General features: G+C 37.8%; 1 long non-coding RNA gene across 1 annotated transcript in view; it reads right to left on the bottom strand.

Moving 5' to 3' along the window:
• Positions 1-7,326: 7,326 nt before the first annotated feature.
• The window catches only part of LOC138823839 (uncharacterized), a 40,754-nt gene continuing 39,977 nt past the window's right edge, over positions 7,327-8,103 (bottom strand). The window contains exon 3 of the long non-coding RNA XR_011370921.1: positions 7,327-7,390. This is a non-coding gene — a long non-coding RNA (uncharacterized lncRNA). The remainder of the gene's footprint in view (positions 7,391-8,103) is intronic.

Raw genomic sequence — 8,103 nt, 5'->3', positions numbered from 1 at the left:
CATACATAACCATACAGTTCACTGGACAGATACTGCTGAGATATATGTATATATATATATATATATTGCACACACATGTATGCATTTATATATTAAGGGACAGGTAAGTAAAAATAAAAAATATAATGAATAAATTTAGTGAACAGATAACTTTTCCAAAGTATTACTTTACCTGAACCAGTTCATTTCGTAAAGTCTCCAATGCTATATCACACTTACATGGTTGCTGATCCCCTTCAGCTTTTTTATGAAATTGTTTTTTCTTTGTTTTACAGGTGAAAAGCCTGCCAATAAATATACTTTCATGACATTCCTTTCTTTAGAAAATGCAAAGCACGTTGTGTTATCTGGCTCTTTATGTATCATCAATATAACTTTTTTATAATTTCAAGTACATATTGTCTAAGATCTCACTCATTCTCTTCCAATAGTACCTATGGGAAGGAGAAAATGAAGGATTATGCTGTTACTTTGGGAGTTTCTGTTATTAATAACTGCAATAAATATGAAAATGAAACTCTGAAATTACTTAGAGAGGTAACTTGAAAGTTAAATTTCTACACACTTATTTTACTCCCTCAAACTAAAACACAGAACTTAAAATAAGTAACATTTTTAGCTGGGTGCCATGCTTGGAATCCTAGCTACTCAGGAGCTGAGATCTGAGGATAGTAATTCAAAGCTAGCCCTGGCAGGAAATCCATGACACTCTTACTTCAAATTAACCACCAGAAAACCAGAAGTAGCACTGTGGCTCAAGTGGTAAACATGCTAGCCTTGATCTGAAGAGCCAGGGACAGCGCCCAGACCCAGAATTCAAGCCCCTTGACCAAGAAAATTAAAAAGGAAAAAAGGGGGAAAAAGTAATGTTTTAACACTAATGTGCATATATACACAAAATTTGTCTAGAAATAAAACTATAACAGCCCCTGGACTGGCAAAAAAAGAGATTAAAGTGAAATTGCCTTCAATAATTCATTTAGACGATCTAAACTGAGGGCAGGCTACTAGAACTCACATCTCTAATTGAAGAGGTAGAATTTGAGAGGATCACAGATCAGAACCAGTGTGCAAGGAAAGTAATAAGAGTCTCATATCATCCTAAAGGTTCGCATGTTGGAATGTATTTGTGATCCCCGCTACTTGGCAGACAGAGGTGAGGAACTTAGGCTGTGTTCAGCCCTCAGCAAAATGGATAACCTATGAACAAAGTAAATAAATCGAAAACGGATTATTCTAATGGTAGAATACTTGTTCAGCAAACAAAATATTTAAATTCATACTCATTTCGTAAAAGAGGAAAGAAAAGGGAAGAACGAAAGAAAGAAAGAAAGAAAGAAAGAAAGAAAGAAAGAAAGAAAGAAAGAAAGAAAGAAAGAAAGAAAGAAAGAAAGAAAGAAAAGAAGAGAAAAGAAAAGAAAGATAGAGAGGAAGAAAGAAAGGGAGGAAGAAAGAAAGGGAAAAGAAGAGGTATAAAGAAATACCTCAGCAGGCATTAGATGTTAACAATGACCCTAAATCATTTTAGCTATAAATGCCTTCATTTAATTCTGGGCAGAGACATTTTGTATCAAGCCTGAAAAAAACCATAGCATACGGCATACAAAACTTGGGTTAAATACAGGTCTGCCCTACACTGTTGTACCAATAGGAATGTATGTCTAGTGCTGTTGCAGGTATGTTAAGGTGTGTGGGAGTTTATCATCCTGATGATCTTGCAATGATGAAATTGACTAACTACACAATTACCTTGGCAGATCCCTGCTGAGACTTATATTATGTCACAGGTTAAAAAGGAACAATATATACGATGAAATATATTGAACAACCAGGCATTGTGTCCAAAATTATTTTTACCTGATTCAGTGTATCTTTACATTCTATATCACATGTACAAGTTTCTCATTCCCTTCTGTCTCATTATGTTGTCTTGCCTTGGTTTTGTTTTGTTTTCAGAACCGTGGTATAGGAGGGCATTTCTTATATTTTTGTCTTCTAGTCTTCAGAAAGTCTGCAGTTAAATATGCTTAAGTTCCTTTCATTAGAAAATTTAAACCACAATGGGTAGGGTCTTTATCATGATTTTGTTATGATCTCAAATACGTTTTTATTTCTTGCATTCTACCTGTATAATCTCACTTCAATCTTTTCCAAAGGGCACTTCAGCGGAAGTAGGAAATTCAAAGGGGATTCTGGTAGAGAATTACTAAAAATTCTGATACATAGTAAAGGATGTAAGTCCAAAATTATTCATTAGAGAGATGATTTGAAAGTCATCTTTTTACATCTTAATACTCTTTCCTCAACCAAACCAAAGGAGTTAAAATAACATATTTATAAGTTAATGGACACAAATGTGGACCAAAATTCTAGAAATAAAATGATCACTCATGAAACCTTACTGATACTTCAAAGAATGCTTTCCAGTTAGAGGAATCATCTTCACACATTTTCACACAATGTGAATCTGCCTGTTAACAGAACCCCAAACTAGACTAACGCATCTAATAGCTAACTAATTTTTGTTGTCTTTTGTCAATACTGCTTTCTTATCATATTGATTAGTATGAATTCTGTGACCATTATAAAATCACATTTGTAATAAAAGTTCCTAGGTGGGAACTTCAAGGATGATGTGGTGTGGGGTTTCTGGTGGAGCCCTGTCTGGTTCAAGGGAGGAGTTGGTATTGGGACAGCTTCTGTGGTAAAGCAGGGCGGGGCTTTGAGGGTGAAAGCCAGTCTGTGTAAGGCTTTGAGACAGCAGGGAGGGGACAGGAAAGACTAGACTTGTTAGGAGCAGGGTCTCTTGTGGAGTAGGTGGGACTTTAGGATGGAGACTGGCAGGTGGATGGGTTTTCAGTGGAAGAGGGCAAGGTCACTGGGGAAGAGGCTATTTGGGGCAGAGCTTTGAAAAGGAAGAACAAGGCTATAGAGGAGGAGGTTACTTAGAGGAGGGGTTGTGGTTTAGCACTGTGAGCCCTGGTGGGATATGTAGGGTGAGGTTTCCCATAAGGCAGGGAAGATAATGAAGGCAAGAGGCTGACAAAAGGTGGGGATTCTGGTGCAGGAATGCAGAGCTATGAGGGAGAGGCTTTTCAAAGTCCGTGAGAGGGCAGAGTGGTGCTAGAAAGAAGTGGGCTAGTAAGGGGCGGACCTTTGGGAAGTGTGTTATGGTGGAGGTGGGGTTTCTGGCAGAGCAGGATGTAGTAACAATGTATGGAGGAATTTTTCATGACCAGAGCTTTGTGAGAGCAGAGATAGGATCCAGTGGACTAGACTATTTAGGACAGGTTTTCTGATGTAGCCAGTTACCACTTCGAAAAGAGCAGTAAGTTTGGGTGGGGATTTCAGTTTTGCAAGGCAGGACATTAGAATTGGACAGGGTTTCCAGTAGGGCAAGGCAATCTTCAAAAAGGGATTATGAAGGGACAGGGATTTACAGTTGAGTCTGGTGAGGCTTTCAGAGGGAGGCCAACAGATGCAGTAGTTTGCAGTGGAGCAATGTGGGTGTCGAGAGATGGGATAGTGTGGTGGGGGTTTTCTAGAGCAGGTCAGGGCTTGGAGCCATGGGGTTAATTGGAAGAGGGACTTTGAGAAGGAGTGGAAGGTCTACAAAGGTGTAGAGTAATTATGGGCAGGGTTGAGTAGGGTGTGGCTCTGTGGGAGGAGCCAATAAGAAGAGGATTCATCATGGGAACAATGAAGCCATTGAGAGAGTAGATATGGGAGATACAGAGGCCTGTGGTGGAGCAGGGCTGGCTTTCCAAGCAGGAGATGGGCTGTGTGAGAAGCTTCTGGTCAACTAAGGTGGGGCTACAAAGGCAGTTATAGAGAGGTGGAGGGTTTTTGGTGTAGCATGAAGGGAATTGTGGGAAGAGGTAGGTTCAGGGCTGGGCTTGAAAAGTTCGGCTACTTAGACTAGTTATGGATCGAGTTTCTGATGAAACCAGGAGGGGTTGAGGGAGAAGTTTGGTTGGGAGTGGGGTATGAAAGGGATGGGAGGAGCTTGGAAGTAATAGAATATGGGAGCAATGGGACTCAGGGAATAGAGTAGTTAGGGACAGGGTATCTGGTGGATGAAGTTAGGATTAGAGGGAGGAGCCCAATGTAGGCGGAGTTCTTGTTGCAACAAGGTGGATATTAGGAGGAGATATGGATATGTTTGGTTTCTGGTGGTGCAGAGCAGGGATTCCAGGAAGGGGTGGAGTGGAAGAACGATTTCCCTGTAGCAGAGGAGGGCTTTCAGGAAGGATTCTGGTTGCAGTCAGGCCATTGAAAGTTTATAGCAGGACTACCAGAGGGTAGGTTAGTTAACGTTGGGCTTTTTAAGGACCAGGCTGACTGGAAGTGGGTTTCTAGTGGATCCAGTCAAGTTTTATGGGAAGGGGAGATAGGAAAGGGACAAGATTTAGTAAAGAGTGCGGCTACAAAAAATAAACAATTATTCAATAGGAAAACCATTTCAGTCACCATAAAATTATATTACTTTTATGTATGCGAGAGATATTGGAGAAAGTAAGCAAGTAATAATTCCTTCCTATTGAATTTTTTAAAAATTCCTGTTGAGTGAAAATAAAACCACAGGTCACATCAGGCTCAGAGGCCCACAGTAGACTAAGAAATATGAAGCACTGGACTGGATTCCCCAGCACAACCTTTAAGGACTACAAAAAAAATTTTACATATCTCACTTGGTCATAATGGACACTCTATTATCTTATAATTGTGAATGAATAGAACTTTTACTCTGACCGTTTTAGAAATCCTAAAACTAAGTAAGTGATAATGTTTTAACTTTATATAATATGGGAAGTATATTAAAATAATTAGGAAAATATAAAATTGTACACAGAATATTTGTTGTGCAGCATCAGTTTTAATCTAAAAGAATTTAAAACCAGAAAATTGCCATATGTGAGATTGCAGCATGGTTGCTTTTCAGTCATCAAAATGGTGACTTAAGGAATGTGTCTTCAGCATTGGATACATCGATGTTAAAACATATTTAAAAATGTGAAGCACTATACAGACCCTGAAGAAACTCAGAGGGATCTGTGAAATGAGGTTGGAATAAAATTAATGAATAGTTACAGTAAGAATTGATCTTCACTAGGCACATAAATATTTTCCAGAAGAAAAGACTACATTGAAAAATAAACAAAACACTGAAAAGGAAGCAGGCAGGCAGACCTTGAAATACACATTATCCAATGAAGAATATCTATTGAAGTATGATTGCAATAATCTTTAACCTAAATTACAGTACTGATCTATGTTCTTCCCTAATGCCAAATAACAAAGCCATGAAAATGCAGTAATAATTTTCAAGACATTAGACTTTACGAAGGAATTCAATGAATGTATTTCTAGATAGTAAAGATAGATGTCTGAGATAAAGAGTAAAGCAAATATCCCCAATTCTTAGCCCTTCCAGGTCAGAGGGGTACAAGCCGAAGCACAAGGAGAATAGACAGAAGTACAGTAATGCATACCAGTAGTTCCCAAGATGCAATGATGAATATAAGAGTGGAGAAAATCAACATGACCATCATAGGACCTAACACTGGAGAATAGAGAAAAGAACCGTGAAAATCCATGGAGAATCACAAAGAATGTCCTTGCATATTTGACAGAAGTGTGCCTTGCATGGCATTGAGCTCTAAAATATGTGTAGGTATTATAGGAAACTATTTGTGCTCATATGGTGCCTCAAGTAGTGATAAACTTATGATTTACAGGACATTGAGTAATAATAAAGGTCCTGCTTCAGTAGTGTAGAGATAAACCTTGATAAATTCTGTTTTTAAACACCTAACACCCTATAAAACCAAGACAAGAAGATTCAAATTATATATAAGTGACTTGACTGCAACAATAGAGTTCAAAAAATCAAATCACATAATGGGATGTAAAAGGATTACATTATTAAGGTAATCTTTAAACAACACACAATTTTATGTGAATAGTCCTGATTTTTGATGCACAAAAACAACAAAAACAAAACAAATCAAAACGAAGAAATGACACTTGGCAATAGAGCTAGATGCCAGTATCTCATCTCATGAGGCTGAGATTGTAAGACCATGGTTCACAGATGGCTGGGGTAGCAATCCACGAGACATTTATGTTCAATTGTTCAATCAAACACATAGTGAAACCTTGGTTAAAATAGTACAGATTCAGTCAGTCATGAGTGAAAAAAAACAAACAAGATTTTGAGGCTCTGAGTCAGTTTCATTACTGCACACAGGCACACACACACACAAACACACACACACACACACACACACACACACACACACACACACACACAAACACACACAGCGAATATTAAGAGTGTAAAAAATGAACCTATCTGCCAGGACTATCCTAAGCATATATGAATTAATAAAAATTAGGGAAACCATAGAGCCTATGTTTCTTTGAGTCTGGCTTCCTTCACATAATGATTTTTTTCCAAGTCTTTCCATTTTCTTAAGAAAGGGGCTATGCCATTCTTTCTCATAGAAGCATGAAATTCCATTGTGTATATATACCACATTTTCCTGATCCATTCATCTACTGAGGGGCATCTGGACTGGTTCCATATCTTAGATATGGTAATAATGCTGCCAAAAACATACTTGTGCTGGTAGTTTTAGTGTTTCATTTTTTGGAGTCCAGTCGTGGGGCTTGAACTATGGACATGGACGCTGTCCTTCAGCTCTTCATCTCAAGTTTAGCGCTCTACCACTTGAGCCACACCGCCACTTCCGGGTTTTTTCTTTTTGCTTATGTAGTACTGAAGAATTGAACCCAGGGACTCTTGCATGCAAACACTACAACTGAGCCACCTTCCCAGCCTGAGAGAAGATATTTTAACTTATTTTCTACACGTAAATTAATATTAAGCAAAGCTAATTAAAATAATTACTTATATACTCTTCAGAGGATGAGTATATTACTCTTGGATATCTTTAAGGAAAAGACTTTAGACTCATTACAACTGATGCCTTGCATTGAAATTACAGGCTAAACTTTCTTCTTCATTAAACAAAAGCTTCAGTTCTTTCATATTAGAATTGCAAAATCATAATACCTGAATTTTGATTTGTTTTCCTTTGCTATTTTCAATTCCATTTTTCATCCATTAGCTATCTAGAGATAATTTCGACAAATGCCCATGAATGGGATTGCTGGCTCTAGAGCTATGTACAGTTGACCATACAAAATGATGCTAATTGAAATGGACTCCAAGACATGGAAACAACAATTACTTTTTTTTTTCAGATATCAAACTTGATGTCAGTAAAGAAGTGTAAATAGATCTTATTTTATTTCATTTGTCTTTGATTTATCTCTGGACATCTCTGTCTTGATTCTGGTACCTTCCATCTTGTATATACATTATCTGATTTGGAGAAAGAAAGGGAAATAACATAATGATGAAAGAAGTGACCCATTGCAACAATGATATTCACAAGACAATATACCGGCAATGAACTTTACAAGTTTGGGGTGGGGGGTATGGTTGGGGGTGGGAAAGGATAGGAGAACAACAATGGAGTGGGTAACAATATTCATCAATGAAAGTACCTTACTCATGTAACTGTAAACACTCTGTGCAGTACCTTTAAATAAAATAAAATTTAAAACATTGAACCTACCCTAGAAAAAATATCCCTTTCAAAATAACCCATCTGTAATAGTACTTGTGAGGGATTCTAGAGTCAAACTGTTATACCTGGAAAGGGATATATTGGGAAGCCATCTCAAACAGCAATCAAAAGGCTGAGAGCTGTGCTCTGGAAAGGTCAAACAGTTAAGGGAAGACAGGGGTATGATTTATTACCTCAAAAGTATTTAAGTTAGAGCTGTTGGACACTAAAAGTTTAAGACTTTGGAAACAAGATGTATGTCTGTGCTATGGTTGTAATGATTATTGCTCCCTTCTGCTCCTTAAAAATAAGGGATTCAATTATCACTATGTATACAAACAATACCTCAGTTAATAGTTGTAACCACAAACTAGATTGATGCCTCAGTTTGTGGACATACCTGTAGCCACTCATTACCCCACCCCTGTAGTAGAATGAATATAAAGCATTTTAAACAGGATTTGGG

This window comes from Dipodomys merriami, unplaced genomic scaffold (assembly GCF_024711535.1).
Source record: "Dipodomys merriami isolate MVZ:Mamm:240054 unplaced genomic scaffold, mDipMer1.0.p SCAF_1239, whole genome shotgun sequence".
Lineage (NCBI taxonomy): Eukaryota > Metazoa > Chordata > Mammalia > Rodentia > Heteromyidae > Dipodomys > Dipodomys merriami.
Note: the sequence above shows the minus strand (reverse complement) of the source record. Positions and strands in the feature narration are given on the sequence as shown.